At 48.2% G+C, this 8,456-nt stretch overlaps 14 non-coding genes across 14 annotated transcripts; all 14 read left to right on the top strand.

Moving 5' to 3' along the window:
- The first annotated feature begins 61 nt into the window (after nt 1-61).
- trnas-cga (transfer RNA serine (anticodon CGA)) lies at nt 62-143 on the top strand. The gene has a single exon. It is a non-coding gene; the product is annotated as a tRNA-Ser (tRNA).
- A 465-nt stretch (nt 144-608) lies between these two features.
- Nucleotides 609-690, top strand: trnas-cga (transfer RNA serine (anticodon CGA)). Its single transcript has one exon. It is a non-coding gene; the product is annotated as a tRNA-Ser (tRNA).
- Nucleotides 691-1,715: 1,025 nt separating this feature from the next.
- Nucleotides 1,716-1,798, top strand: trnas-cga (transfer RNA serine (anticodon CGA)). The gene has a single exon. It is a non-coding gene; the product is annotated as a tRNA-Ser (tRNA).
- Nucleotides 1,799-2,271: 473 nt separating this feature from the next.
- trnas-cga (transfer RNA serine (anticodon CGA)) lies at nt 2,272-2,353 on the top strand. The gene has a single exon. It is a non-coding gene; the product is annotated as a tRNA-Ser (tRNA).
- A 468-nt stretch (nt 2,354-2,821) lies between these two features.
- trnas-cga (transfer RNA serine (anticodon CGA)) lies at nt 2,822-2,903 on the top strand. Its single transcript has one exon. It is a non-coding gene; the product is annotated as a tRNA-Ser (tRNA).
- A 470-nt stretch (nt 2,904-3,373) lies between these two features.
- Nucleotides 3,374-3,456, top strand: trnas-cga (transfer RNA serine (anticodon CGA)). Its single transcript has one exon. It is a non-coding gene; the product is annotated as a tRNA-Ser (tRNA).
- Nucleotides 3,457-3,932: 476 nt separating this feature from the next.
- On the top strand, nt 3,933-4,014 carry trnas-cga (transfer RNA serine (anticodon CGA)). Its single transcript has one exon. It is a non-coding gene; the product is annotated as a tRNA-Ser (tRNA).
- A 478-nt stretch (nt 4,015-4,492) lies between these two features.
- trnas-cga (transfer RNA serine (anticodon CGA)) lies at nt 4,493-4,575 on the top strand. Its single transcript has one exon. It is a non-coding gene; the product is annotated as a tRNA-Ser (tRNA).
- A 1,021-nt stretch (nt 4,576-5,596) lies between these two features.
- Nucleotides 5,597-5,678, top strand: trnas-cga (transfer RNA serine (anticodon CGA)). The gene has a single exon. It is a non-coding gene; the product is annotated as a tRNA-Ser (tRNA).
- Nucleotides 5,679-6,146: 468 nt separating this feature from the next.
- Nucleotides 6,147-6,227, top strand: trnas-cga (transfer RNA serine (anticodon CGA)). The gene has a single exon. It is a non-coding gene; the product is annotated as a tRNA-Ser (tRNA).
- Nucleotides 6,228-6,704: 477 nt separating this feature from the next.
- Nucleotides 6,705-6,786, top strand: trnal-uaa (transfer RNA leucine (anticodon UAA)). The gene has a single exon. It is a non-coding gene; the product is annotated as a tRNA-Leu (tRNA).
- Nucleotides 6,787-7,252: 466 nt separating this feature from the next.
- trnas-cga (transfer RNA serine (anticodon CGA)) lies at nt 7,253-7,334 on the top strand. The gene has a single exon. It is a non-coding gene; the product is annotated as a tRNA-Ser (tRNA).
- A 475-nt stretch (nt 7,335-7,809) lies between these two features.
- trnas-cga (transfer RNA serine (anticodon CGA)) lies at nt 7,810-7,891 on the top strand. The gene has a single exon. It is a non-coding gene; the product is annotated as a tRNA-Ser (tRNA).
- Nucleotides 7,892-8,359: 468 nt separating this feature from the next.
- trnas-cga (transfer RNA serine (anticodon CGA)) lies at nt 8,360-8,441 on the top strand. Its single transcript has one exon. It is a non-coding gene; the product is annotated as a tRNA-Ser (tRNA).
- The last annotated feature ends 15 nt before the right edge of the window (nt 8,442-8,456 follow it).

Here is an 8,456-nt window from a genome sequence, read left to right as displayed (position 1 = left end):
TCTTGGTGGAATCCCTGCTTCCCTGCCTGCAGTCAAGAGAGCTGTCTAGCTCCTGTTATACGTAGTCGTGGCCGAGAGGTTAAGGCGATGGACTCGAAATCCATTGGGGTCTCCCCGCGCAGGTTCAAACCCTGCCGACTACGGTTCCTACACTGCCCTTTGTGCTGATAACTGTGCCTTCCAAGGCTTTTGCTCTCTCTGCCCTCATTTCTTGTAAGATACTGCATGGCACTGTGTGGAGATACTGCGGTTATATAAAGTGTGAAAAAATTCATTGGGTCTTCCCGCACAGGTTTCTGTCCTGCTGACTATGTTCTTCACCTGCATCTCCCCAACAAGCATTTATGCGCCTCCTCTGCAACAGACAAATATGACACTGGACGTTTTGCAGCAGTGGCACGCTGTGATCTTAAAGGGTTTATTACTCTGTGTTGTGGCTGCAGCAACCACTTTTCAAATCGGGGTCATTACATCCTTTTGTGTCGAGAATCGGAGACGCCAGGCTTCTTTTAGCCACCTCGTCCTTCAGCTTGATTTTGTTTCCGAATCTTGGTGGAATCCCTGCTTCCCTGCCTGCAGTCAAGAGAGCTGTCTAGCTCAAGTTAAATGTAGTCGTGGCCGAGAGGTTAAGGCGATGGACTCGAAATCCATTGGGGTCTCCCCGCGCAGGTTCAAACCCTGCCGACTACGGTTCCTACACTGCCCTTTTGTGCTGATAACTGTGCCTTCCAAGGCTTTTGCTCTCTCTGCCCTCATTTCTTGTAAGATACTGCATGGCACTGTGTGGAGATACTGCGGTTATATAAAGTGTGAAAAAATTAATTGGGGTCTTCCCGCACAGGTTTCTGTCCTGCTGACTATGTTCTTCACCTGCATCTCCCCAACAAGCATTTATGCGCCTCCTCTGCAACAGACAAATATGACACTGGACCGTTTTGCAGCAGTGGCACGCTGTGATCTTAAAGGGTTTATTACTCTGTGTTGTGGCTGCAGCAACCACTTTTCAAATCGGGGTCATTACATCCTTTTGTGTCGAGAATCGAAGACGCCAGGCTTCTTTTAGCCACCTCGTCCTTCAGCTTGATTTTGTTTCCGAATCTTGGTGGAATCCCTGCTTCCCTGCCTGCAGTCAAGAGAGCTGTCTAGCCGCCTTTGAATGTAGTCGTGGTTGAGAGGTTAAGGCGATGGACTCGAAGTCCATTGGGGTCTCCCGCGCCAGGTTCAAACCCTGCCGACTATGGTTCCTACACTGCCTTTTTGTGCTGATAACTGTGCCTTCCAAGGCTTTTGCTCTCTCTGCCCTCATTTCTTGTAAGATACTGCATGGCACTGTGTGGAGATACTGCGGTTATATAAAGTGTGAAAAAATTAATTGGGGTTCTTCCCGCACAGTTTTGCTCTGCTGACTATGTTCTTCACCTGCATCTCCCAACAAGCATTTATGCGCCTCCTCTGCAACAGACAAATATGACACTGGACCATTTGCAGCAGTGACCCAGTGGCACGCTGTGATCTTAAAGGGTTTATTACTCTGTGTTGTGGCTGCAGCAACCACTTTTCAAATCGGGGTCATTACATCCTTTTGTGTCGAGAATCGGAGATGCCAGGCTTCTTTTAGCCACCTCATCCTGCAGCTTGCATTTTGTTTCTGAATCTTGGTGGCATCCTTGCTTCCCTGCCTGCAGTCAAGAGAGCTGTCTTAATGCCCGTTATACGTAGCCGTGGCCGAGAGGTTAAGGTGATGTACTCGAAATCCATTGGGGTCTCCCCATCGCAGGTTCTAACCCTGCCGACTATTGGTTCCTAAACTGCACTTTTGTGCTGAGAACTGTGCTTTCCAAAGCTTTTGCTCTCTCTGTTGTCATTTCTTGAAAAATTCTGCATGGCACTGTTTGGAGATACTGCGGTTATTTAAAATGTGTAAAAAATTAATTGGGGTTTCTTCCCGCACAGGTTTTGGTCCTGCTGACTATGTTCTTCACCTGCATCTCCCCAACAAGCATTTATGCACCTCCTCTGCAACAGACAAATATGACACTGGACCGTTTTGCAGGCAGTGGCACACTGTGATCTTAAAGGGGTTATTACTCTGTGTTGTGGCTGCAGCAACCACTTTTCAAATCGGGGTCATTACATCCTTTTGTGTCGAGAATCGGAGACGCCAGGCTTCTTTTAGCCACCTCATCCTGCAGCTTGCTTTTGTTTCTGAATCTTGGTGGCATCCTTGCTTCCCTGCCTTCAGTCAGGAGAGCTGTCTGGCTCCTGTAATACATACTCGTGGCCGAGAGGTTAAGGCGATGTACTCGAAATCCATTGGGGTCTCCCCACGCAGGTTCAAACCCTGCTGACTACGGTTCCTACACTGCCCTTTTGTGCTGATAACTGTGCCTTCCAAGGCTTTTGCTCTCTCTGCCCTCATTTCTTGTAAGATACTGCATGGCACTGTGTGGAGATACTGCGGTTATATAAAGTGTGAAAAAATTCATTGGGGTCTTCCCGCACAGGTTTCTGTCCTGCTGACTATGTTCTTCACCTGCATCTCCCCAACAAGCATTTATGCGCCTCCTCTGCAACAGACAAATATGACACTGGACCGTTTTGCAGCAGTGGCACGCTGTGATCTTAAAGGGTTTATTACTCTGTGTTGTGGCTGCAGCAACCACTTTTCAAATCGGGGTCATTACATCCTTTTGTGTCGAGAATCGAAGATGCCAGGCTTCTTTTAGCCACCTCGTCCTTCAGCTTGATTTTGTTTCCGAATCTTGGTGGAATCCCTGCTTCCCTGCCGGCAGTCAAGAGAGCTGTCTGGCCACCATTAAATGTAGTCGTGGCCGAGAGGTTAAGGCGATGGACTCGAAATCCATTGGGGTCTCCCCGCGCAGGTTCAAACCCTGCCGACTACGGTTCCTACACTGCCCTTTTGTGCTGATAACTGTGCCTTCCAAGGCTTTTGCTCTCTCTGCCCTCATTTCTTGTAAGATACTGCATGGCACTGTTTTGGAGATACTGCGGTTATATAAAATGTGAAAAAATTTCATTGGGGTCTTCCCGCACAGGTTTCTGTCCTGCTGACTATGTTCTTCACCTGCATCTCCCCAACAAGCATTTATGCGCCTCCTCTGCAACAGACAAATATGACACTGGACCGTTTTGCAGCAGTGGCATGCTGTGATCTTAAAGGGGTTATTACTCTGTGTTGTGGCTGCAGCAACCACTTTTCAAATCGGGGTCATTACATCATTTTGTGTCGAGAATCGGAGACGCCAGGCTTCTTTTAGCCACCTCGTCCTTCAGCTTGATTTTGTTTCCAAATCTTGGTGGAATCCCTGCTTCCCTGCCTGCAGTCAAGAGAGCTGTCTAGCCGCCTTTGAATGTAGTCGTGGCTGAGAGGTTAAGGCGATGGACTCGAAATCCATTGGGGTCTCCCCGTTGCAGGTTCAAACCCTAACGACTATGGTTCCTACACTGCCTTTTTGTGCTGATAACTGTGCCTTCCAAGGCTTTTGCTCTCTCTGCCCTCATTTCTTGTAAGATACTGCATGGCACTGTGTGGAGATACTGCGGTTATATAAAGTGTGAAAAAATTAATTGGGTTCTTCCCGCACAGGTTTTGCTCTTGCTGACTATGTTCTTCACCTGCATCTCCCCAACAAGCATTTATGCGCCTCCTCTGCAACAGACAAATATGACACTGGACCATTTTGCAGCAGTGACCCAGTGGCACGCTGTGATCTTAAAGGTTTATTACTCTGTGTTGTGGCTGCAGCAACCACTTTTCAAATCGGGGTCATTACATCCTTTTGTGTCGAGAATCGGAGATGCCAGGCTTCTTTTAGCCACCTCATCCTGCAGCTTGCTTTTGTTTCTGAATCTTGGTGGCATCCTTGCTTCCCTGCCTGCAGTCAAGAGAGCTGTCTTGCTCCCGTTTATACGTAGTCGTGGCCGAGAGGTTAAGGCGATGTACTCGAAATCCATTGGGGTCTCCCCATGCAGGTTCTAACCCTGCCGACTACGGTTCCTAAACTGCACTTTTGTGCTGAGAACTGTGCTTTCCAAAGCTTTTGCTCTCTCTGTTGTCATTTCTTGAAAGATTCTGCATGGCACTGTTTGGAGATACTGCGGTTATATAAAATGTGTAAAAAAATTAATTGGGTTCTTCCCGCACAGGTTTTGGTCCTGCTGACTATGTTCTTCACCTGCATCTCCCCAACAAGCATTTATGCACCTCCTCTGCAACAGACAAATATGACACTGGACCGTTTTGCAGCAGTGGCCCAGTGGCACGCTGTGATCTTAAAGGGGTTATTACTCTGTGTTGTGGCTGCAGCAACCACTTTTCAAATCGGGGTCATTACATCCTTTTGTGTCGAGAATCGGAGACGCCAGGCTTCTTTTAGCTTCCTCGTCCTTCAGCTTTATTTTGTTTCTGAATCTTGGTGGAATCCCTGCTTCCCTGCCTGCAGTCAAGAGATCGGTCTGGCTCAAGTTCTACGTAGTCGTGGCCGGAGAGGTTAAGGTGATGGACTCGAAATCCATTGGGGTCTCCCCGCGCAGGTTCAAACCCTGCCGACTACGGTTCCTACCCAGCCCTTTTGTGCTGAGAACTGTGCCTTCCAAGGCTTTTGCTCTCTCTGCCCTCATTTCTTGTAAGATACTACATGGCACTGTGTGGAGATACTGCGGTTATATAAAGTATGAAAAAATTAATTGGGGTCTTCCCGCACAGGTTTCTGTCCTGCTGACTATGTTCTTCACCTGCATCTCCCCAACAAGCATTTATGTACCTCCTCTGCAACAGACAAATATGACACTGGACCGTTTTGCAGCAGTGGCACGCTGTGATCTTAAAGGGTTTATTACTCTGTGTTGTGGCTGCAGCAACCACTTTTCAAATCGGGGTCATTACATCCTTTTGTGTCGAGAATCGAAGATGCCAGGCTTCTTTTAGCCACCTCGTCCTTCAGCTTGATTTTGTTTCCGAATCTTGGTGGAATCCCTGCTTCCCTGCCTGCAGTCAAGAGAGCTGTCTAGCCGTCATTAATGTAGTCGTGGTCGAGAGTTTAAGGCAATGGACTTAAATCCATTGGGGTCTCCCGGCACAGGTTCAAACCCTGCCGACTACGGTTCCTACACTGCCCTTTTGTGCTGAAACTGTGCCTTCCAAGGCTTTTGCTCTCTCTCCCCTCATTTCTTGTAAGATACTGCATGGCACTGTGTGGAGATACTGCGGTTATATAAAGTGTGAAAAAAATTAATTGGGGTCTTCCCGCACAGGTTTCTGTCCTGCTGACTATGTTCTTCACCTGCATCTCCGCCAACAAGCATTTATGCGCCTCCTCTGCAACAGACAAAATATGACACTGGACCGTTTTGCAGCAGTGGCACGCTGTGATCTTAAAGGGTTTATTACTCTGTGTTGTGGCTGCAGCAACCACTTTTCAAATCGGGGTCATTACATCCTTTTGTGTCGAGAATCGAAGATGCCAGGCTTCTTTTAGCCACCTTGTCCTTCAGCTTGATTTTGTTTCCGAATCTTGGGTGGAATCCCTGCTTCCCTGCCGGCAGTCAAGAGAGCTGTCTAAGCCATCATTAAAAGTTAGTCGTGGCCGAGAGGTTAAGGCGATGGACTCGAAATCCATTGGGGTCTCCCCGCGCAGGTTCAAACCCTGCCGACTACGGTTCCTACACTGCCCTTTTGTGCTGATAACTGTGCCTTCCAAGGCTTTTGCTCTCTCTGCCCTCATTTCTTGTAAGATACTGCATGGCACTGTGTGGAGATACTGCGGTTATATAAAGTGTGAAAAAATTCATTGGGGTCTTCCCGCACAGGTTTCTGTCCTGCTGACTATGTTCTTCACCTGCATCTCCCCAACAAGCATTTATGCGCCTCCTCTGCAACAGACAAATATGACACTGGACTGTTTTGCAGCAGTGGCACTCTGTGATCTTAAAGGGTTTATTACTCTGTGTTGTGGCTGCAGCAACCACTTTTCAAATCGGGGTCATTACATCCTTTTGTGTCGAGAATCGAAGATGCCAGGCTTCTTTTAGCCACCTTGTCCTTCAGCTTGATTTTGTTTCCGAATCTTGGTGGAATCCCTGCTTCCCTGCCGGCAGTCAAGAGAGCTGTCTAGCCACCATTAAAAGTAGTCGTGGCCGAGAGGTTAAGGCGATGGACTCGAAATCCATTGGGGTCTCCCCGCGCAGGTTCAAACCCTGCGACTACGGTTCCTACACTGCCCTTTTGTGCTGATAACTGTGCCTTCCAAGGCTTTTGCTCTCTCTGCCCTCATTTCTTGTAAGATACTGCATGGCACTGTTTGGAGATACTGCGGTTATATAAAATGTGAAAAAATTCATTGGGGTCTTCCCGCACAGGTTTCTGTCCTGCTGACTATGTTCTTCACCTGCATCTCCCCAACAAGCATTTATGCGGCCTCCTCTGCAACAGACAAATATGACACTGGACCATTTTGCAGCAGTGGCCCAGTGGCACGCTGTGATCTTAAAGGGGTTATTACTCTGTGTTGTGGCTGCAGCAACCACTTTTCAAATCGGGGTCATTACATCCTTTTGTGTCGAGAATCGGAGACGCCAGGCTTCTTTTAGCTACCTCGTCCTTCAGCTTGATTTTGTTTCTGAATCTTGGTGGAATCCCTGCTTCCCTGCCTGCAGTCAAGAGATCGGTCTGGCTCAAGTTATACGTAGTCGTGGCCGAGAGGTTAAGGCAATGGACTTAAAATCCATTGGGGTCTCCCGGCACAGGTTCAAATCCTGCCAACTACGGTTCCTACACTGCCCTTTTGTGCTGATAACTGTGCCTTCCAAGGCTTTGCTCTCTCTGCCCTCATTTCTTGTAAGATACTGCATGGCACTGTTGTGGAGATACTGCGGTTATATAAAGTGTGAAAAAATTAATTGGGGTCTTCCCGCACAGGTTTCTGTCCTGCTGACTATGTTCTTCACCTGCATCTCCCCAACAAGCATTTATGCGCCTCCTCTGCAACAGACAAATATGACACTGGACTGTTTTGCAGCAGTGGCACGCTGTGATCTTAAAGGGTTTATTACTCTGTGTTGTGGCTGCAGCAACCACTTTTCAAATCGGGGTCATTACATCCTTTTGTGTCGAGAATCGAAGATGCCAGGCTTCTTTTAGCCACCTCGTCCTTCAGCTTGATTTTGTTTCCGAATCTTGGTGGAATCCCTGCTTCCCTGCCTGCAGTCAAGAGAGCTGTCTAGCCACCATTAAATAGTCGTGGCCGAGAGGTTAAGGCGATGGACTCGAAATCCATTGGGGTCTCCCCGCGCAGGTTCAAACCCTGCCGACTACGGTTCCTACACTGCCTTTTTGTGCTGATAACTGTGCCTTCCAAGGCTTTTGCTCTCTCTGCCCTCATTTCTTGTAAGATACTGCATGGCACTGTTTGGAGATACTGCGGTTATATAAAGTGTGAAAAAATTAATTGGGGTCTTCCCGCACAGGTTTTGCTCCTGCTGACTATGTTCTTCACCTGCATCTCCCCAACAAGCATTTATGCGCCTCCTCTGCAACAGACAAATATGACACTGGACCATTTTGCAGCAGTGACCCAGTGGCACGCTGTGATCTTAAAGGGTTATTACTCTGTGTTGTGGCTGCAGCAACCACTTTTCAAATCGGGGTCATTACATCCTTTTGTGTCGAGAATCGGAGACGCCAGGCTTCTTTTAGCCACCTCATCCTTCAGCTTGCTTTTGTTTCTGAATCTTGGTGGCATCCTTGCTTCCCTGCCTGCAGTCAGGAGAGCTGTCTGGCTCCAGTTATACGTAGTCGTGGCCGAGAGGTTAAGGCGATGTACTCGAAATCCATTGGGGTCTCCCCACGCAGGTTCATACCCTGCCGACTACGGTTCCTACACTGCCCTTTTGTGCTGAGAACTGTGCCTTCCAAGGCTTTTGCTCTCTCTGCCCTCATTTCTTGTAAGATACTGCATGGCACTGTGTGGAGATACTGCGGTTATATAAAGTGTGAAAAAAATTCATTGGGGTCTTCCCGCACAGGTTTCTGTCCTGCTGACTATGTTCTTCACCTGCATCTCCCCAACAAGCATTTATGCACCTCCTCTGCAACAGACAAATATGACACTGGACCGTTTTGCAGCAGTGGCACGCTGTGATCTTAAAGGGTTATTACTCTGTGTTGTGGCTGCAGCAACCACTTTTCAAATCGGGGTCATTACATCCTTTTGTGTCGAGAATCGAAGATGCCAGGCTTCTTTTAGCCACCTCGTCCTTCAGCTTGATTTTGTTTCCGAATCTTGGTGGAATCCCTGCTTCCCTGCCTGCAGTCAAGAGAGCTGTCTAGCCGCCTTTGAATGTAGTCGTGGCTGAGAGGTTAAGGCGATGGACTCGAAATCCATTGGGGTCTCCCCGCGCAGGTTCAAACCCTGCCGACTATGGTTCCTACACTGCCC

The sequence above is a fragment of the Carassius auratus genome, unplaced genomic scaffold (genome assembly GCF_003368295.1).
Source record: "Carassius auratus strain Wakin unplaced genomic scaffold, ASM336829v1 scaf_tig00012304, whole genome shotgun sequence".
Classification (NCBI taxonomy): domain Eukaryota; kingdom Metazoa; phylum Chordata; class Actinopteri; order Cypriniformes; family Cyprinidae; genus Carassius; species Carassius auratus.
Note: the sequence above shows the minus strand (reverse complement) of the source record. Positions and strands in the feature narration are given on the sequence as shown.